This window comes from Lolium perenne, chromosome 2 (genome assembly GCF_019359855.2).
Source record: "Lolium perenne isolate Kyuss_39 chromosome 2, Kyuss_2.0, whole genome shotgun sequence".
NCBI lineage: Eukaryota > Viridiplantae > Streptophyta > Magnoliopsida > Poales > Poaceae > Lolium > Lolium perenne.
Window position 1 is genome coordinate 300,959,812 of NC_067245.2, and position 23,306 is coordinate 300,983,117.

Sequence of the window (23,306 nt, forward strand, 5' to 3'; positions counted from 1 at the left end):
CTAAAAGCATTACAGTTATGAATTGGAATGATTATATCCACTGCTATGAATAAGGGTGACGAGGATTTTCCTCGGCAATGCCCACCATGAGGGGCTTGGGTTTAGAGAAAGGCAACGATGGAGGTTCCGGGAGCGAGAGAAGACACGACGTACCCAGGTTCACGTCCCCGCGGTGGAGGATCGCTACGTCCTGCTAGCAATCCACTATATATGAATATATGTGTACAAGGGGCCTCCATAGGCGGAGTTGTTGTATCTAGTCTAGTTCTAATCTTCGGGTTGCGATGTATAGGCGATCGTGTCTATGTTTTATGTTTCTCAATATCTGTCCTAAGGGGTGCTCCTGCCTGGCTTTATATATCAACCAAGCTAGGGTTTACAAGATCCTAGTAGGATTCGTATTGGACTCTTTCTTCTTGTAGTCCAAGTTGATGTTCCTTGTGGGTCCATCTTGTAGAGTCTTTGCGGTGGTCCATCTTCATAATCCACACCGGGTATAGCAATGTCGGGTACCCGAAGGGTAATTCCCATATCAGTAGCCCCGAGTGTCTGGCCAAACTGAAGCTTCGGGCAGGGACTAAAGTTGTCATCGTCCGAATGTCTTGATCATCCGAAGAATGTCGAATCTTGTGCTTGATGTAGAGTCGAAGTTTTTGTGTATCGGGTGCACGAAGTGCTCCGATGGGAGTAGCCCCCGAGTCTATGAACGGGTTCTTGCAACCGTGCGTAGACTCAAGTTGTACTGCTCGAAGAGCTTGATGTTGATGTCGACGTCTTCAAATTATTCCACCATCTGATACTTTTTGTCGATGAAGCTTCCACCTTTTTATTGGGTGCGTGACCAGCGCTCCCGATGGGAGTAACCCTGTAACATCCCAAGAATTTCAAAATAAAACAAATGAATTTCACTAGTTCCAAATTTTGGAACCAACAAAAACTTTTATTAATTAAGTAGGATACATATAGATCTTGTTTAAAATCTTGTGCTTGGCCATGATGAGTGTTATTATGCTTATGTACTAAACCCTAAAACCCTAAAGTGATCAAGTGAAGATCACAACCAAATAAAATAAAAGAGAAAGAAATCAAATAAGAAAAACCTTAAACCCTAATCTTCTCCAAAAATCATTTGGATCTATTTTGAGAAACCCAAAATAAAATAAAAGACATATGGGGGCATATAGCCCTAATAGGTAAATCTTGAACCCTACCTTTTTAATTATGCTAAATGGTGGTGAACCATTGTGAACCACACTAAACCCTAAACCTCATCCCTCTTTTCACCACCCTAGTTAAAATAGAATAAAAGGAAATTAAATAAGAAAGAGGCATATGTGCCTATGGCTACTTTTATAAATCTTTACCCTAGAACTTTCCACTTTGTTTAGAGGTTTGGAAAACCTTCACACACTTTACCTAGTACTTATCAAACCTAATCCAAGTGGTTTCCAAAGAAAATAAAAAGAAACTAAAAATGCCATAGAGGCATATGAGAGTAAAATAGCAAATTTGGGAAACTAAGAATATTGACCCTAGGACTTGTTGTGAATGGTTGGATCACCTCCATATACCATTTCAACACTCAACAACACCAAAGGGGTCAAGTCAAGTCAAATTTAAAATGAAATGCAACATATGCATAGAGGCACATGTGGCACATAGCCATAATACCCAATTTTTGCCCTATGACTTAAAACCTTGACCAAATGATGGGAAACCATCTCTCAACCTATTATAACCCTAAATTGACCCTAACCCATGTCCAAGTGAAGCAAGATCAACACTTTACAAAAATAATAAAAAGTGACACATCACCTCTTATGTGTTATGGCCATTTTTGCAAATCTTTGAACAAGACCATTTGAATTGGTTTCAATGGTTTGAAAATGTTTCTAAACCAATAAGAATCACATTAGAGTCAACCAAAGTCAATTCAAATAAAGAGAAATCACATAGTGAGAAAATCCCCAAAATTCACTCACATACACTTAGCCCACTTTGCAAATCTTCAACCAAGGCCACCATTGCTTGATCTCTTGCTTGTAGAATACTTATATATGATAAACAAACACATTTGCATCAAAGAAACAAGAATCAAATCAAAGGAAAATTCAAAACTCACATACATGTGATAATGGTCATATGACCCATTTATCAAATCTTCCCTACTTTACACCCCTGCATTTGACTTTTCCTAAACCAAACTTGGTCCACTATGACCATGTCATCCAAGACCATGTCAAGGTCAACAACTTTCATGTTGACCATCCCTGCTGAAGTTGACTAGGTTGACCAGAATAAGTGTGCAAAGATGGAACCCGAGAGAGAGAAGAAGATCACCGCATTTTTGAAACTTTGCAAATCTTCACCAAATTGACCACCACCACCACCATTCTTTCTCTTTAATTATATCTTTGAGCTCCACCAAAAAGAAATCCAAAATTCCATAAAAATGTTCTTGCGGCCATTGTGTCGATCACCTTGTGTGCATATTCTGGAAATCTGGTTACATGCTATTATCCACTAGATTTTAGCCTAAACCTCTTTTAGATTGTGATGATCACACCCCTCTGCAACCCCTGCATCAATGCCATGTCCTTGCACCACCGTTTAAAGTGGAGAAAATGAGAGAAAGGTTCACACCGTGCACCATGCCGGCCACCATGCCATTCATCCTCTCCATCTCCCTCTGGCCCCTTGTACCATGTCAACTAGCTAGCCTACTCCTCAATGAACCTGCTGATACGAGCCCTAAGCCAGGAGACACACGCTACGGTCCAGAACGCGCGCGCCCAGACAAGCCCAGGACGTGCCAGCGCACGCGGTGAGCGCGCCCAGACGACACCCTGGACGCCGCAGTACATCCACTCGCCTGCACGCCCTCGTCCCCCCCTCGCCTTGCCCTCTTGCACGCGCAATCACCATGCCTACAGCTAGCTCCTGGACATGCTCGCTAGCTCGCGCACGCCCTATCAACGCCGCCATGATCACAACCCGGCCGCCCAGTACCGTCCTTGTCGCAGAAGCGCCCGAGCAATCCCGTCATCCCCTGGACGCTCCAGCTACGCCCAGAGCCTCGCCTAGACGTCGCCTACAAGATGCTGCCCTCGCCCCGACCTTTCGCACGCCGGAGCGGCCGCGCCATGAGCGACCCCTCTCAGCACCCGCCGGCCTCCTCACCCTTCTATAAATAGCGCTCCTCCGCCCCTTCTTCCTTCACACCATCTGCTCCCCTACCTCTCCTCGACTTCCTCCACCGCTTCTCCCCACGGATTACTCCACAGTAAGCTCCAATTTCTCACCGGAGACCCGCAAGCCCGCCGCAAATCAATCCGTTGATCCACGCCGCCCCAAGCTCCGCCACTGTACCAGGCGCCTATTCACCCTCGCCAACGACGCCTCGACCCCCTCCCTCGACCGCCGGCGACCTAGCGCGCCCTCCGACCCCCTACCTCACCGGCGCAGCAGGCTCTCCTCCCCCGTCGACGACGACAACGCTCGACCGTCGATCGTCCACCTGATCCGACGGCCCTCATTCGCAGGTACCGATTCGGTAGTTAAAGGCCACTGACGGGTGGCCCCTCACATGTCAGGTGGCCCGCGGCGTGGTCAGCACTAGTGGGCCGGCCCAGTCTGTTTAGTCTGTTTAGCCCGTTTACTTTCCCGCGTGGCCCAGTAATTCAAATTCTATTTAATCTTTTTTGTTCAAATCAAATACTGGTGCCCCATTCAAAAATGAATAAATCTCAAACTACTGCATCTTTTTGGACAAATTTTATATATTTGGAAAGCTCATGAAATTATCTAAATAATGCCACTGGCCTCATGTCCAAGTTCGTAATTAAATTCAAATGATAAAAATAACAAAACAGATACTTTTCTGTATTCAAATAAATCTTAAAAATCAACCACTTTGAATTTTGAAGTGAATCCAATTGCAATAATTCACATTTAACAAAGTCTAATTTACTATATAAGAATATGATATATGTTCTGTACATGATCATGGGCTAGAATCAAAATATTGGCTATGTAGTCAATACTAGCCCATTTAAAATATCTCCAAATTTTAGAATTTAAATCTATGAGGTGTAGCACCTCATTTAAATCATTCTCACAAGTGATATGAAGTAATGTGTAGACCTTTAAATGTTTAGGCTCATACTTGCCCACTTGTAGAATTTAAATCAACATAGTATTTAAATTGCACTAGTGATTTAAATCACATGAGATGATGAATCTCATTTAAACCCATTTTCTCAAATACTAAGTGTGAAGTGTTGACCTTGGTCAACATGGGATCATCCCTGGTTATTGAGAATATTAAATCACCTCAATAGTAGTTTTTAAATTAGTTACAACTATGTGTTAAATCATATGAGAGGTATTCCTCTCATTTAAATCTTGTTCTCAATTAATTCAACATGAGGTAGTGACCATGGTCTATATAATCTCATATTGAATTATTTGGTGGCATTAAATCACTACCATGTTAGTATTTAATTGCATGAGGTATGGAACCTCATTTAAATCATCGTTCTCAAATGATAAGTATGAAGAGGTTGATTTTGGTCAACCTAGGTCATATATTATTCATAAGAGAAATTAAATCTTAAGAAGATTCAATGAGAGGAAATTATTTCTCCAAACCAAGAGAAACCCAAATTTCAACTTCCAATGAGAGAAAATTATTTTCCTATTATTAAATAAGGAAACCCTAGCTTAATGTATAAATAGATGTTAAGTAGTGATACTAGATCAATTGTGTGAGCCATTAAGGCTAGTGAAAGATTGCCTAAGTGTTGTTTGGTGATTGTATCCTCGTATTCATTTATAGACGCTAGTACCGGAGACTATCAAGAGGAGGAGGTATTCTACCAGGAGGAAGAGCCAGAAAACTTTGATCACCTCACCAATCAAGGCAAGCTAGACTAATGCAAGTTATAATGTTGCAAGCTAACACTCTTGCAAGGTTTCCTTGTGCAAAGCTCTACTAGAGCAAGGCACCATTACATTTTACTTTATGAACCTATCCCAAGTTTTTACTTTACAAGCTTTACTTGATTTTATTTATCAAAGTTACTTTTTGATTTATGATCCACTTGGTTGAATTATAGAGTAGTACAAGAGCATCACACTTAGCCTAGCAAGCTCCAAGATACTTAGCACCCCTCATGACTAGTTGCTAGTGCTCAATATTAAAAGTGACTACTCTAGTTGGGAACTTGTGAATTGAAATGATTTTGAAAACCTTGGAATGATGAGTCATTCTATTGAGAGAATTTGAAGGTGAATATGACTGGTGAATGACTTGGTGAATTTTACTAAAACACTGATGGTTGGGTTCGGATGCGATACCATTCCAATTTTACAAGTACCCCCACAATACAGAACTGGGTAAGGCTTAGCTGGAAACTTATGTATTTTAGTATGGGTTCCCTCTGAACAAGCGTCATCGGGGTTATGCTGGAGGCTGCCTCTACAGAAGGAATGATGTGAAATGACGTGAAATGAGGTGAATGTCCGGCCCAAGCCCCGTGCAGCTTCCTGTGCCGACCGCGTGTCTTCACTGGGAGGCCAAGCTCATGGGGAGAGGTGCCTATACTAGAGTATGTAAATGAAAGGTTAGGATTGGTAGTTCGCGTACTGCGTACGATAAATCAGGGCTAGTTACCCCTGACGAACTATTGCAATTGTTGTGGCACAAGTGTACAACCTCTGCAGAGTTAAACCTATTCGAATAGCCGCGTCCGCGGTTATGGACAGTTGGAAAGGCCATATTGTTCCGTCATCAGAACTTTTCTAAAAATATGAATGGTGACTTGTGATTTTGAATTGAAAGGTGACTTTGACTTTGAATCACAACTGAGTTGTGGGAATGACACTAATGTTCCCACTTGAGTTAGTTGAGCAAATGAAGGTTTTTGAATTATTAAAGGGTTTACGAAATAAAACTGGCTTTATGCAAATGAAACTAGAGCTTAGCACCCCCTTACTATAGTTGATAATACTTACCTTAGTATTAGTTTGCGAGTACTTTAAAGTACTCATGGCTTTGTCCCTGGCTATTCAAATGGCCAGACTATGAAGACGAGTACCAGAACCCGGAAGAAGGACAGCAGGACGTCTACGACAACTAGGATCACTCCTGACGTCAACAGTTGCCTGTGGAATAGATGGACTACTACTACGCTACTTTCGCTTCCGCTATGTGTTATGTAATGAATAAATAGAACTTCTATTATTGTAATAAGACTGGATCATGTGATCCTTTATTTGTAAGACGATTATGGTATGTAATGAATGATGTGTTGTGATATCAATCTATTATGTCTCGCAAAAACAATATTCCTGGGATTGCGAGGAATGGCATAATAGGCATCTGGACTTAAAAATCCGGGTGTTGACAAACCCCGAGCCTGTAGATGAATATGAAATAGTCATGCATAGGGTGTAAAAATGTTGAGTCGAATACCATAGATTTCTTCGAGTCCTGAGAACATTTAGATGCTTTTGATGATGTCGATGATTTTGATGATGTCATAGAGAAGTTGATGATTTGGATGATGTCCCGGAGGAGTCGATGATTTGGATGATGTCCTGGAGGAGTCGATGAGAAGTTGGTGGACCGTAAGCCCATCTGAAGCTTTTTATTTGTTGAAGAGAAGGCGCTAGACCGTGGGCCTAGTCGAATCTTTTGTCTGTCGAAGAGGAGGCGCTGGACCATGGGCCTAGTTGAATCTTTTGTCTGTTGAAGGCAACTGAGGGATCAAGTCAGTTAGCTCGTTCCACGACCCCATAGTAATCGCAGGGCCGTTCGTAAGTTTGTATGTAATAGCGACAGCCCCCGAGTAAACGGAGGAACCATGCGCCTTTTTGGCTTCGTAACCCAGTGCACCGGCGTGAGCCTTTTGTATGTTGTTATGTTTCCACCAACTGCATCACTCGCATGTTTATTTTGAGGCTTTGATCAAATTTATTTTTGATAAGGACTTATAGTTTCCGAGTATTGCCGGAAAAACCATGGTACATCGATAACCATAGCTCCCGATGGAAGTAGTAGTTCAAGACGACATTGTAATAATTCTTGCAGCCCCCGAGTATTGTCAGGTAAGCTGTGGTATGCGGATAACCATAGCTCCCGATGGGAGAAGTAGTAACCGAATTTATAATAAACCTTGTAACCCCCGAGTATTGTCGGGTTAGTCATAATACATTGATAACCAGAGCTCCATGTGGGAGTGGTAATAACCGATAAAGATTTTCATCAATTGTAGCACTCGCATGTTCCCCGAGGCTTTGATGAAATCATTGATAGTATAATGATTCTTCATGTTTTCTTGAATTTCAGCGAACCAGCGCTCCCAATGGGAGTGATAATATAAGAAGTCTTCATGTTGCTTAAATTCCAGCGAACCAGCACTCCCGATGGGAGTAGTCAAAATAGTCGAAGATCTTCCAGGAGCCCTCGAGTAATTCCAGCGTTGCCGAAAGTGTATCGGGTCCATATTTACATAGCCATAGAAGATAAATCCATTGAAAACCATAGATGACAAGGTCATCGACCCGGAAGTGCATCGGGTTATTTATATGAGATGATATCCATTGATAACCATAGGTGATGAAGCCATTGACCCGGGAGTGCATCGGGAGAAGATATATTCATAGCCGAAGAAGATAGATCCATTGATAATCAGAGATGATGAAGCCATTAACCCGGGAGTGCATTGAGAGAAGATATATCCAAGAAGATAGATCCATATCCATAGATGATGAAGCCATTGACCTGGCTGCGATGAGGTCAATATGGAAGCATGTCGCATGGTGGACGTAGTCGAAGTAATTGCGCAATCAGAAATAGTTGATGTAGCGTAGTTGAAGTAATCGTCCGGCTAGCAAATAGTTGATGTAGCCGCGTAGCGGCTGGCCGGCATGGTCGATGAAGAATACGTAGTTGATATGGCGGATCCACGACGGGTAAGCACCTGAATATATTCAGTCCGCGATGTCGGGTCCGCAACAGGCGAGCCCCCGAACGCGACGGGTGCGCGATGGCGGGCGCGGTTGAAGCTTTGTTTCAATCGGTAGTTATATTATGTGCGCAAGCTCGGGCGCAAATAATAGAAAAAATATTTGCTCAAATAAATTTTACAAATAGTAAGAAATTGGAAATATATCACTTGATAGTTTTGTATCGGATATTCGTTGTTGATGAACTCGGATGGCTTGATCTATGCAAGGGGTAGTAGTCGATAAAGAGGACGCAACTAATGTAGTCGCTTGGCCGCCTTACCAGGAATAATAAACGCGACAGGTAGTGGAAACTTGTTCCACCGTAGTTGAGGTTGTTGACGAATACGAAAAAACGGCCGCGACGAAACTGAAGTATTTTTTGCTTTGTCTACGTAGCCCGACGACTTGCTGATATATTGATGAATCCTCGTCGTTCGCAAGGATAGCATGTACGGGCATAGCACTTGACTGATATGCACTAAATTCTTTTATGTTTGCAGGCAGCTCACCACGTGGTCATCCTTGGAAATTGATCTATGTCTCCCTTCAAGCCATGGCGTGAAAAAATCTTGCATTCCATCGACATGGACAGCGACCGGCCGGCCATGCCCACTTCGCCTGCGCATGGTGTACTCTGTTGGTTATAGTGGTAACTATCATGTAGTGTATCATGCATACTAGATTTAAATATACGTCTTGGCGCATGATCTCGTGAAGCTCATGCTAATGTTTATTTTCTATAATAACAATATAATTAGCTGCAAGTATGGAAATATATTTTTACATCAATTTACAAAAAATACTTCTATGATATCTTTAAAATAAAAACTTGTGCCAATTCGACAGTGCACTGAAGAGATTAGTCTTCAACATCCATGAAAGGAATAATCTCTCCAACATATAAGAAAAAGGGAAAAACCATTTTTCAAGGTAACTTTGTTCCAACTAAAAGAATCATTTGTCATTGCAATATATCTAATAAAGAATCATACTGCTCATAATTATACTGTTACGGGTGCAAGAATATATTAGGAAATTGTTCTCTTCTAATCAATTTTAACACAATCAATGAACGATAACTTGACCAATGAGAAAAAGTTGTTGTCAGACCTGCAAAGGTTGCCTCGAAACAATCATGCCTAAATCACATTTAGTGAACATTAGTGAAAAGGAAGGCCTGGATGTAAACTCGCATATGAACATTGCATATACATGTAGATAGTTACATGAATATTCTCAGTTCAAAAATAAATGAATGACTCACACACGTCTTCTAGCTTGTATAGGTGTTACACTCATTAGTTAAACCAGACAGAACATAGCAGTGGTAAAAGGAAATGAAAAAGGATTAAATAAACCCCGCCTCCCATTCTAAATGTAACTCCCAAAGGCCTCTAGCTCTAGTCCCTTGGATAACTGTTTGTCGAGTGTGGTAGTATTCATCAGGTACCGAGGCATGACATAAGCTCTGAACAATTAAATATACTGCATGGCATCTTGATGAGGATATTGTTAAATGATAGATAAAGCTGGCAGAAAATGGTTAGCAACCTCTAACAGGCAAAGAATTCACATGCACATTTGTTCTCAGCTGCCAAGCTTGCCCTTTTAACCATGCAAGAAGCAAGTAAATATATGAAATTATGGCTTACTTAGATACAAAATAATTGGTTTGTAAGTCATTAGTGGATCGTGATTTCATAAAGTTGCACTTGTATTACATAGCAACCATCCTTGGAAGCCGGAGAAAACAAACGGCTTCAGTTTCAGAAAAACACAAACACTATTCAGTTCTAGAGCTATCAGAAATATGAGATGCCAAAATAAATACCCACGAAAAAAGGAAATGTCACTCTAAAATAGTGGAACATACAGAGGCAAAACATAACTGGATTGTTTGTAAAGATTATAATTTTGGGTGAAAAGAAACAAATTAACTTGCAACCAGTTAGCCACATTATTGTAGAGTCATTCTCAACTAATAGAATTGTCGACCAACCACATGCAAAATTTGTAAATGTAGTAGCACATCATCTATTTCTACGTCTTCAAGACAGTTTTGACATATAAGAGTAATATCTATTTACAGAAACCATTAGAGCAATCAGAGACATCAAAAGCTCGTACTAAACAAATAGGAAGGCAAAATGATCTTGAAATACAATAGCTGAAGATAATTTCATATGTGTCTAGTTAACTCGCATGTGTGTGTGGCAAACAGGCATTATCCATACCTTGGCAGAGTACCTACAGGGAGTTTGGTTGTTGTTGCCTCCTTGAACCTGCATTGAACCAAAGAATTACTCACTTATATGCAGCTAAAATAAGTAATCAAGGAGAATTCTGAACAACTTCGATTAAAATAGGGGCATGCTTGATAAAAAAACATATTGCAGAGAGGTCGAAAATATTCAGATGTAAAGATGGAGATCAGAAAATAGAGTGATAGCTTCACAGAGAAGCATCAATTTTAATGTGCTTGCAACCTTGTAGATATAGAGAGCACTCCAGTGGTGATCTAGATGCTAAAAAATTATAATCATTGGGCCTTATTGAGATGCAAATTCAAAAACTAATTCGGTATGGCTTACCAACTGCACGTCGTGGGCAGTGTAGGAGTTGAAAGAAGTAGGCGACAACCACCGCGACCCCCCCCCCCCCCCCCCAGAAGCCCCACAAAGAACCTCATTTAGCTTCCTTCTCTTCTCCAAATCCTGTACTGAAGGAAAATCACTGTTACCGGTTTCTCCTCCAACTGCATCTCACGGGCAAAGCAGGAGTTGAAAAAGCAGGCGACAACCACCGTGACCCCCCAGCACAAGCCACACCCAGAACCTCATTTAGCTTCCGCCTCTTTTCCAAATCCTTCACTGAAGGAAAATCACTGCTCCCTCTTCTCCTCCCTCTCTAGCCTCCACATGCTGAAACACACATGGATGCCTGCCAATGAGCTAAATGCTGGGTTTGGTAGAATCATACATCCAGCCTGGAGCTCCATTCAGGGATCGACGTTGCCATCACCAGTCAATTCCCCCTCATGCATGTCCAGGTATCAAAAATGGCAGTGATCTTTGTAAAATTTATGCTTAATAAAACTGCAAGCATGAAAGAAAGATTTCTGAATTTTGGATTCGTAAGAAAACCACAAACAAATAAAAAGAGAAAACTTCTAACAATATGCTTTGCAAACAAAATTCGAATCCGCATTATGTAAGGACCATTTCCTTTCTCTTGGTTAATGGTAGTGCATTTTTAGCGGCTTAACCAAAGAAAAATCAAGATCAAGCGTTACATGCTTAGGGAACAAATTGCTATGTCGAATTCGAAGCTCAACTTTTATCAAATCAATGTTGGACCTAATGCGGATACCTCTCAACAGAAATTGCATGATAACCAGAGCCCAAATCAACAGTAGACTACCTCCAACTCATTCCTTAAGAACTAAAAATCTTGGAATACTAAAGAAGAATATGCTTAAGAACGTGAAAAAAAAGCAGCCTGAGAAAAATGAACCTTTTCCAGAAGTAGCAGGTAATTCTCCGTAATATTATATTCTCTCCAATTTTCCAAATTTATCTCATCAGCCCAGACATATTTCACATGACTTGGGATCATATGTTGCCTCACTGGGAAAGCTTTTTAGCTTTACCCATTCGCATGCCACCAAACTTGACAGCGGCATTCACGTTATCTCCCACATCAAGATTCCACAATATTTCTAGCATGTCCAGGCAAAGTTCTAGCATGACAAGGCAAACAAAGATTTTGAAAGAACCAATGATCTCATGTCTCAGTTTTGAGTTCAATGTGCAATACACATCTATAATCCATCCAAATGCATTACAATTAAGATTAATCATTACAACCAAAACTGAATCTCACAAATCAAAATTAAAACGAGTACATGACTGGAGTAATAGAAACCGAACAACCATATGCATTGGAACATAGGTGTTGATAATTATATATATACAGTATCAATAGGTCACTGGCATCGATCAGAGTGTTAGCACCATCTCCAACACCCATTAATAAATCCGAGACTTCCTTGGCAACTGATAAAGAAATACATAATATTTTAATAAATAGCTTCATCCTAAGCATGGCATTCCTCATTCAAAATTATCGTTTGCAGCTTATACTTAATTCCAGTTAACTAATTACATTTTACTAAAAAGCAAGCATTAACAGAGATATTAGGCTGCTCATTCCATATGAATTAACTTAAAAAGTTACAAAAAAGTAATCTGGCTATACAACCCATATGTTGGGAAAACTCACCTGATATCTATCCAACTTCAATACAGCTTCAAGTTCAAAGCTTAGAGGTGAAATTGTAGATAACACATACATGTGAGTGTTAGTGCATTAAGTAAATCCACCAAGTTAAGATCTCAATCTATGTCTTTCCTCGAGTCTGTTACCGGGCAAGCCACCGTTGTGATCTTCTTTCCCGAATCTATGTAGAAAGATGGGATCTTGAGAGAGAACCTGGGAGGAGAACCTAAACGATCTGAGCCTTCTAGTGACCATTTTCCTTCTCTGCAATCAAAAAAATGCTACTGATAAGCTTCATCGTAAAACCATGTGCATCAAGCAGCACCCCGAAATACTAAGCACTTCATGAACATAAATGAAGATACAGTCCAATCACTTGCGAAATTAACTAAACAAAATATGGCTCATTACTTCTTTAGAAAAACCCTCCCAGATTTAGAAAAGTAGAAGCCATAGTTGCATTTGACAGGACAATAAGTGTAGCATATTGGGAAGGGAAACAGAAGGAAAAAAAAGTTATTAGTAGTAACGTTGTTTGAGCTATCCTCTCGAATTTAACTTCAACCTAACTTGCTTTACTGCTTGTGGTCACATTGAAGTATAGCATAGAGATAGACCGGCAAACAATGCTTTAGGTGTGGCGTGACTCCTAAAATTTCAAGAAAGAAGAATCAGCAAATTCTCAAGGCAGCCAATGTTAGAGTAATCTTGTGTCAGTTCTAGCCTAGTTTGTATTACGAGCAGTCCGGCTAGGACTCTGTGTCCGTGGGTGTTAGGTAGTGGATTAGCTGTTGGTATTCATGTCGGTTTAGACTAGGTTTGTAGTACGAGTAGATGTGATTAACTAAACAGCTAATACTACCTGACTCAATGTAGGACTTAGTTAGAGTGCTTACGTGTAGATGTGATTGATCTGTTTTGGCTAGTGTATGTGTCCGTGTCACACAAGGTTTGCTAGTATGAACAGGTTGGTTAGTTTACTAGTAAAGTTTCAGGGTAGTAGTTAAGGTCGTGTAGGACTTGATGTTCGGATCAGTTTAGAATAGGTTTCTAAGTACGAGTAGGTTTATGTCTTAGGTCGGTTATACTGCATATTTATATGCCTGTATACCAGGTCGTGAAACCAGATTGTAACGTGGGAAAATCAGAAAATAAAAAAAAGGGAATTTGAGGGTGCGACACGCACCCTTGGCGATAAGATTTTTCTTGTGTGTGTGTTCGTATAGTTTGATGTGATTGATCCGTGGGCAAATCCCAACAATTGGTATCAGAGCGAGGTCGAAGATTTGAAGCACGCTTGCCCCGGGGAGGCGACCCTACTAGCGCCTCGGGGCGGGCGACCGTCGCTCGGCGGAGCGGCCGGGTGGAGACGGCGACCAAGCTGTCGTCAGTATGGCGGCGGGCGATCGTTGCTCAGCGGAGCGACACGGAAGGGACGGCGGGGTGTTGTTGTCGGCGAGGCGAAGGTGGATGATCGTTGATGGGAGAGGTGGTACCGAGGTGCGGTACGGGAGTCTCATCAAGATCGTCATCCAGAAGTTTCGTCAAGGTCGTCTTCGGAGGAGTTCGATGAGTCAAAGAGTCAAGTGTGTGCACGTCTACACGTGCGGTCGTCGTCGAGTCCGTGTGTCGTCGTTGTGTCCCAGTGCTTGTTTCTGTGAGGATCCGTGCAGTTGAAGCGCGTCACGTTCGAGGAGTTGCCCGGGAGCAAGGATCGACGTGAGCGAAGACAAGGTGGTGAGGAGGCCATCTGCGTGTCTCGGCGAGGAGATCAAGCTTGGCGTGTAGTGGGACAGTGACCGGTTAAATTGGTTCGACGTGAAGACTGTCTGTGTGTCAAGTCTTGCACGTTGCACGCGTAGATGCGACCGTGTGGGCTGGTAGTCCGGATCATGCGTTGGAGTTGATCGACAAGCCGCGAATCTGCAAGGAGTCAAGATCAAAAAGAGTACGAGGAGATGATAACTCAAGATTAGGGAGAGATTGTTAGAGTAATCTTGTGTCAGTTCTAGCCTAGTTTGTATTACGAGCAGTCCGGCTAGGACTCTGTGTCCGTGGGTGTTAGGTAGTGGATTAGCTGTTGGTATTCATGTCGGTTTAGACTAGGTTTGTAGTACGAGTAGGTTTATGTCTTAGGTCGGTTATACTGCATATTTATATGCCTGTATACCAGGTCGTGAAACCAGATTGTAACGTGGGAAAATCAGAAAATAAAAAAAAGGGAATTTGAGGGTGCGACACGCACCCTTGGCGATAAGATTTTTCTTGTGTGTGTGTTCGTATAGTTTGATGTGATTGATCCGTGGGCAAATCCCAACAATTGGTATCAGAGCGAGGTCGAAGATTTGAAGCACGCTCTGATACCAATTGTTGGGATTCGTCCCACAGATCGATCACATCAAACTAGACGACCAAACGCGGAGACAAAATTTATCGCCAAGGGTGCGTGTCGCACCCTCTAAACTTTCCCCTTTATTGCTTTTTCTGATTTTGTCACGCTACAATCTGGTTTCACGACCTGGTATACAGGCATATAAATATGCAGTATAACCGACCTAAGACATAAACCTACTCGTACTACAAACCTAGTGTGACACGGACACATACACTAGCCAAAACAGCTAATACTACCTGACTCGACATGACTTGTTACTTCAAGTAACTACACCACGTGACACTAATGACCATTGATTAAGATTAAGCTAACAATCTCTCCCTAATCTTGATCAACGACTTTGTCTTCCGTGCTTCTCCGATCTTGACTCCTTGCATATCTGCGTCTTGTCTAGGTCTCGCTCCACGACAAGTTTAATTGGCTCTCCCCAATTTTGACTTGGCGAATTTACGGAACAATTCAAACATGATCCAGACTACCCAGCCACGCTAGCAACCGTGGAACATACCGTCCACCCTAGCGCAATACATGCCGACTACCTCGTGGACTACACCATCCACTCTAGCCTCATGTAGAGACAGGTCCTCATTAAAGAGACTCCCCTTCGCTGGTTTACCGCCCCTTCATACTTGACCTTGATCCTCTCGTCGAGACACATAGACGACTTGGTTGAGGCACGCTAACAGCTACCCGCTATCATCTTGTTGCGTCTTCGCCCATGGTGATATCCCTCACCGGACAGTCCCTCAACCTCCACACGCTTCAACTGCAACAGATCCTCACAGAGACAAGCACTTGGACACAACGACGACTCACAGACTCGACGCTGACTCGAGGTGCAAACTTGCACGACCACGACTCCCTGGCTCATCGGACTCCTCCGAAGACGACCTTGACGGAAACCCGCGGACGACGATCTTGACGAGACTCCCGGTACCACACCTCGGCACCACCTCTCCCATCAACGATCATCCACCACCTTGCCTCGCCAACAACAACACACTGTCAACCCTTCCGTGTTGCTCCACCGAGCAACGATCGCCCGCCGCCTCGCTAACAACAGCGCGACGCCTGCTCCACCCGGCCGCATCGCCGAGCGACGGTCGCCTGCCCCGAGGCGCTAGTAGGGTCGCCTCCCCGGGGCAAGCGTAGCTTCAAATCTTGGACCTCGCTCTGATACCAATTGTTGGGATTTGCCCACGGATCAATCACATCAAACTATACGAACACACACACAAGAAAAATCTTATCGCCAAGGGTGCGTGTCGCACCCTCAAATTCCCTTTTTTTTATTTTCTGATTTTCCCACGTTACAATCTGGTTTCACGACCTGGTATACAGGCATATAAATATGCAGTATAACCGACCTAAGACATAAACCGATAAATTTTGTGTGCTCTGATACCAATTGTTGGGATTCGCCTACGGATCAATCACATGAAACTAGACGAACATACGCGAACACAAAACTTATTGTTAGAAATAATCTAAACTTTGAGTTTGGGTTAATTTCCTAATGATCTTTGTGTGAGTTTGTCCGAGTCAATGTAGGTCAAGCTAGCTATGTGCATAGTTGTTTTCTGCCATAGTTGGCTTAGGCTAGGTTAAGTGTCCTAGTCTGATTAGGAGTAGTACTTGGTATTGGTTTGTACGTGAGTATAGTATAGAAAATAGGAGTCCTAGTTTGAGTAGGGAGCACTAGTTCATGTAGGACTGGTTGTCCATGTCGGTTTAGAATAGGTTTATCAGTACGTGTAGGTTTAGGCCAGGTCTTGAGTCGGTTGAACGTCCGTGTATATATACACGTGAGGTTCTACCAGATTGTACCCAGAAGAAAATCAGAAAATTAATAAAGAATAGTTTAGAGGGTGCGACACGCACCCTTGGCGATAAATTTTGTGTCGCGTGTGTTCATCTAGTCTGATGTGATTGATTCGTGGGCAAATCCCAACAATTGGTATCAGAGCGAGGTCGTAGTTTTGAAGCTACGCTTGCCCCGGGGAGGCGACCCGTACTAGCGCCTCGGGGCGGGCGATCGTCGTTCGGCGGAACGACAAGGAGGAGACGGCGGAGAGTTGTCGTCGCAAGGTGGCGGAGCTGCGGATGATCGTTGACGGGAGAGGTGGTGCCGAGGTGCGGTGCCGGGAGTCTCGTCAAGATCGTCTTCGGAGGAGTCGGATGAGTCAAAGAGTCAAGTGTGTGCAGGTCTACACGTGCGGTCGTCGCTGTGTCAGTGAGTCGTCGTTGTGTCCAAGTGCTCGTCTCCGTGAAGATTTGTTGCAGTTGAAGCGCGTCAAGTGTGTGAGGTGTGTACGGTGTTCCGTGAGTTATGTCCATGTCCTCGTGGAGCGTCCTGGTTGCGGCTAGCAGGGTTCGGTGCGATGCCGAAGGCGGACGGTGGTAGGGAAAGCTACCGTAAAGCGAGGAGGTGTGTGTGCAGTAGGAGGAGAAGCTACTGTGCGCAAGTACAAGAGGAGTATGGTGCGAACCGAGTGTGAGGACCGCAATAGCGCTGGCACATATGTGCGAACCGAGTGCGGGAGGCCGATCAATAGCGGTGGCAAAGCATATCAGAGCAGAGGTGCACTGCATGTTTCCTGCGTGGTCATACTGACTGTACGGATATGACAATGAAGACTATGAAGATGTGACGTGAAGCTGCGAGAGTCGAGATCGGGAGGAGCATGAGGAGACGTCGAGTTTAGATTAGGAGGAGATTGTTAGAAATAATCTAAACTTTGAGTTTGGGTTAATTTCCTAATGATCTTTGTGTGAGTTTGTCCGAGTCAATGTAGGTCAAGCTAGCTATGTGCATAGTTGTTTTCTGCCATAGTTGGCTTAGGCTAGGTTAAGTGTCCTAGTCTGATTAGGAGTAGTACTTGGTATTGGTTTGTACGTGAGTATAGTATAGAAAATAGGAGTCCTAGTTTGAGTAGGGAGCACTAGTTCATGTAGGACTGGTTGTCCATGTCGGTTTAGAATAGGTTTATCAGTACGTGTAGGTTTAGGCCAGGTCTTGAGTCGGTTGAACGTCCGTGTATATATACACGTGAGGTTCTACCAGATTGTACCCAGAAGAAAATCAGAAAATTAATAAAGAATAGTTTAGAGGGTGCGACACGCACCCTTGGCGATAAATTTTGTGTCGCGTGTGTTCATCTAGTCTGATGTGATTGATTCCAATTGTTGCCAAGGTATAAGTCATGACGTTTTATTTGAAAATGTACCTTTGATGCGGCATTACAGACACCATATGATAGTTCTGTGAAAGCCCTCATCATTTATATATGCATCAGGTGGATAGCACCTAGCGGTTCTGAAATGCCTCGGCCACACATCCCAAATAGATCGATGATATCGCATGACACACCATTTTTATACAAGACCTTGATTGCAAAAAACCTGGAGAAATAAACATGTTTATAAAGGTACAAATACTAAAATATGTGTTAATTTAATTTAAAAGACAAACTTAGATGGCTACATCTAATCCATTGTGAAAGCAAGACCCAACAAAGTGGGTTAACTGGGAACCTACTAAATTCCATGCCAAACATAAAACAGTATTATTTTAGCTCAACTCAGACCCTGCTAGTGCCATGAAGAGTTAAAGGAGTCCGTTGCTTGTTCAGTAATTTTTACCCACATTTGACAATACAACTGTTTGCAATACAATGTAGATATATAAGTGATATGTAGGAAAGGCCTAACAGAGGCAGCAAAATACAGGGTACCAACAACTTCCAAGAAATTGCTCCGTGCTTACCATGTTATGATGAAAACCACATTAAAAACTCTTGTTTATGATGAAAACCACTTGTAAAACTCCTCATTTTTCAGTCAGCTTTGTAAGTAACTGAACTGGGCCTTCAAAACTCATTAATTATCAGCCATCTCTATAAGTAACTGAACTGGAGGCCTTCCCTAGTCTATAAGTGCTAGTTATTGAGCAAAATGAAAACATGAATGTACTATAAGTGAAGTTCTTATTCTAGATTAAATGTATAGGTTGCCCTTTCTTATTGGCATTTGCAAAGTACCAAAGATAACAAATTTATAATTGTTGACATATGAAACAAGGGGGTTTATCCACTCAAAAAAGAACAAACCTTCAATGGCTTGGAAATAGTTAGAGTAGAGCTCCTTTCGTCCTTCAAAATTACGACACAAATGCTCCCATTGTTGTTGATGTCCTTCAGGCCGACTGAATCGATGCCTCTGTTGTTAGGGACCAACCTCCTCGAACTAATGGCCCTTTTGTAAGAAATGAAACCTCATTAGATAGCTTATCAAAAATAATTGCACCTAATTTCTATGTTATTCATAGTTGTTGCAAGTCGTATAGGGAATATGTACAGGTGTAGAGTAGATTTAGTGGCAAAGTTAAGTAGTGTTTTTTAGGCAAATTTCTCATAAGCACCTTTTCAGATAAGGAAATATCGCCATAATTTGCTGAACTGAATTTTCCGCCTTCCAAAATAGGTAAAGAGCATCACTACTTCATAGATGGGGAAAGAACAGTACATGTAGGCTGCATCTCGCTGCCGCTGATCTCTCGACAGTCCATTGTGGTGTATGTGGTCCGGAGACAGTAGGCAAGAACCTAGATGACGATCTAGCTGCTGGTACCGGCGAGGTCGCTAATGCTGTAATAGCAAAGAACATAAGGGACCAATAAGAGCTAAATCAAACAAAATTAGGAAGGGACAAAATCAAATCTAACAAACTCCGTGGTCAACTCTCTCCCAAGACACACTCCATGCTCAATCTTATAATCCAGAAAACCACACGAAAAAGATTTATGCTGGTACCGATGAGTAGTTGAACTAAATATACTTTGCACATGTAACACAGTACATACTGGCCACCAATACCAGTCAGCTCAACATCTTCCACCGATGAGCTGAACTGAATAAGCTCTAGACAAAATAATTGGGAACCAAACTTATGCGTACCTCACCTCAGATGGTCAGGGAGGGCTGCAGCACTAGATGGCCGATTATGGCTGGGTGACAACATCCATGATTTTCAATTCTATACATAACCTGTGATGTGGAGATGGCCTGTGCAATTGGAAGAGAGTAGCAGAGAAAGGCAAAATAAAAAGTCAATGATATGTAAATGAAGTCTACATCTTAATAATAAGCACTGTAATGTTTGAAGCAAAACAATAATCGTGGTGCTGCCAGATGCTTGTGACGGTAAAGCACACGTCCGTTGGGAACCCCAAGAGGAAGGTGTGATACGTATAGCAGCAAGTTTTCCCTCAGTAAGAAACCAAGGTTATCGAACCAGTAGGAGCCAAGAAGCACGTTGAAGGTTGATGGCGGCGGAGTGTAGTGCGGCGCAACACCATGGATTCCGGCGCCAACGTGGAACCTGCACAACACAACCAAATTACTTTGCCCCAACGTAACAGTGAGGTTGTCAATCTCACCGGCTTGCTGTAACAAAGGATTAGATGTATAGTGTGGAAGATGATTGTTTGCAGAAAACAGTAGAATGAGTATTGCAGTAGATTGTATTCGATATAAAAGAATGAACCGGGGTCCACAGTTCACTAGAGGTGTCTCTCCCATAAGAAATAGCATATTGGGTAAACAAATTACAGTTGGGCAATTGACAAATAAAGAGAGCATAACAATGCACATACATGTTATGATGAGTAGTGTGAGATTTAATTGGGCATTACGACAAAGTACATAGACCGCTATCCAGCATGCATCTATGCCTAAAAAGTCCACCTTCAGGTTATCATCCGAACCCCCTCCAGTATTAAGTTGCAAACAACAGACAATTGCATCAAGTATGGTGCGTAATGTAATCAACAAATACATCCTTAGATATAGAATTGATGTTTTATCCCTAGTGGCAACAGCACATCCACAACCTTAGAGGTTGTTGTCACTCCCCCAGATTTAATGGAGGCATGAATCCACTATCGAGCATAAATACTCCCTCTTGGAGTTACAAGCAATGACTTGGCCAGAGCCTCTACTAGCAACGGAGAGCATGCAAGATCATAAACAACACATAGATAGATTGATAATCAACATAGCATAGTATTCATTATTCATCGGATCCCAACAAACGCACATGTAGCTTTACAGATAGATGATCTTGATCATGTTAGGCAGCTCACAAGATCAGACAATGATAGCACAATGAGGAGAAGACGACCATCTAGCTACTGCTATGGACCCATAGTCCAGGGGTGAACTACTCACACATCAATCCGGAGGCGACCATGGTGGTGTAGAGTCCTCCGGGAGATGATTCCCCTCTCCGGCAGGGTGCCGGAGGCGATCTCCTGAATCCCCCGAGATGGGATTGGCGGCGGCGGCGTCTCTGGAAGGTTTTCCGTATCGTGGCTCTCGGTACTGGGGCTATTATCGACGAAGGCTTAAGTAGGCGGAAGGGTAGGTCAGGGGGCCTCACGGGGGCCCCACACCATAGGGCCACGCGGCCAGCACCTGGGCCGCGCCGCCCTAGTGTGGCGGCGCCCCGTGGCCCCACTTCGTCTCTCCCTCGGTCTTCTGGAAGCTTCGTGGAAAAATAGGACCCTGGGCGTTGATTTCGTCCAATTCCGAGAATATTTCCTTACTAGGATTTCTGAAACCAAAAATAGCAGAAAACAGCAACTGTCTCTTCGGCATCTCGTTAATAGGTTAGTGCCGGAAAATGCATAATAATGACATATAATGTGTATAAAACATGTGAGTATCATCATAAAAGTAGCATGGAACATAAGAAATTATAGATACGTTTGAGACGTTGATACGTCTCCGACGTATCGATAATTTCTTATGTTCCATGCCACATTATTGATGATATCTACATGTTTTATGCATACTTTATGTCATATTTATGCGTTTTCCGGAACTAACCTATTGACGAGATGCCGAAGGGCCAGTTCCTATTTTCTGCAGTTTTTGGTTTCAGAAATCCTAGTAAGGAAATATTCTCGGAATTGGACGAAATCAACGCCCAGAGTCTTAAAACTCCACGAAGCTTCCAGAACACCCGAGAGCCGCCAGAGGGGGGCCACAGGGGCCCCAGATGACAGGGTGGCGCGGCCAGGGCCTGTGTCGCGCCCCCCTATTGTGTCACCGCCTCGTCGCCCCTCCGACTCCGCCTCTTCGCCTATATAAAGGTCCCTGACCTAAAACATCGAGACGAAAAAGCCACGGTACGAGAAACCTTCCAGAGCCACCGCCATCGTGAAGCCAAGATCTGGGGGACAAGAGTCTCTGTTCCGGCACGCCGCCGGGACGGGGAAGTGCCCCCGGAAGGCTTCTCCATCATCACCACCGCCATCTTCATCACCGCTGCTGTCTCCCATGAGGAGGGAGTAGTTCTCCATCGAGGCTAAGGGTTGTACCGGTAGCTATGTGGTTCATCTCTCCCTATGTACTTCAATACAATAATCTCATGAGCTGCCTTACATGATTGAGATTCATATGATGATGCTTGTAATCTAGATGTCATTATGCTAGTCAAGTGGATTTTACTTATGTGATCTCCGGAGACTCCTTGTCCCACGTGTGTAAAGGTGACAGTGTGTGCACCGTGTGGGTCTCTTAGGCTATATTTCACAGAATACTTATTCACTGTTATGAATGGCATAGTGAAGTGCTTATTTATATCTCTTTATGATTGCAATGTGTTTTGTATCACAATTTTTCTATGTGCTACTCTAGTGATGTTATTAAAGTAGTTTATTCCTCCTGCACGGTGTAATGGTGACAGTGTGTGCATCGTGTAGTACTTGGCGTAGGCTATGATTGTGATCTCTTGTAGATTATGAAGTTAACTATTGCTATGATGGTATTGATGTGATCTATGCCTCCTTTCGTAGCGTGAAGGTGACAGTGTGCATGCTATGTTAGTACTTGGTTTGGTTATGTTGATCTGTCATGCACTCTAAGGTTATTTAAATATGAACATTGAATATTGTGGAGCTTGTTAACTCCGGCATTGAGGGTTCGTGTAATCCTACACAGTTAGTGGTGTTCATCATCCAACAAGAGAGTGTAGAGTCTAGCATCTATCTATTTATTCTGTTATGCGATCAATGTTGAGAGTGTCCACTAGTGAAAGTATAATCCCTAGGCCTTGTTTCCAATACTGCTATCGCTGCTTGTTTACTGTTTTACTGCATCCGTTCTTCCTGCAATATTACCATCATCAACCACACGCCAGTCCTGGTGACAAGGTATCAACTTGTCAATGCCTACAGATTGTAGACTAGGGTTTCGTTGGATGTAGAGGGCAAGTAGATCTCGAAGGTTTCAGCCGAAAAGTGCTCGACGATGTAAAAACTATGGTTTGAAAGACAATGATTTGATTCTTTCTGCGTCCCTCGACTCCCCCTTATATAAGAGGCGGAGCCGAGGATTTCGTATTGTACAAGTTACAGAGTCTGGGTAGGTTTCTAACTCCTCCCGCAAGATTACAAAATAATGCTTCCTATTACAACTCTAGCTTTTCTTAACAACATCTTGGGCTTCCAAACCTTCTTATTCTTCGGGTAGTGGGCCTTCAGTAAACCCCGGGTACCATCATCGGCAGGCCCATTGGGGATGCCTATGTCAGTAGCCCCCGAGATTTTGCTTGAATC

At 42.9% G+C, this 23,306-nt stretch overlaps 1 long non-coding RNA gene across 5 annotated transcripts in view; it reads right to left on the reverse strand.

The window, feature by feature from the left end:
- Positions 1-12,194: 12,194 nt before the first annotated feature.
- Positions 12,195-23,306, reverse strand: part of LOC127336025 (uncharacterized) — a 29,168-nt gene continuing 18,056 nt past the window's right edge. For 2 of the 5 annotated variants that reach the window (XR_007873134.2, XR_007873136.2), the window contains exons 2-5: positions 19,647-19,749; positions 18,453-18,610; positions 17,914-18,088; positions 12,600-12,940 (exon numbers count right to left, since the gene is read on the reverse strand). This is a non-coding gene — a long non-coding RNA (uncharacterized lncRNA). Of the gene's footprint in view, positions 12,556-12,599; positions 12,941-17,913; positions 18,089-18,452; positions 18,611-19,641; positions 19,750-23,306 lie in introns of those variants that run through there. The other 3 variants (XR_011752786.1, XR_011752787.1, XR_007873137.2) reach the window with 3 other exon arrangements.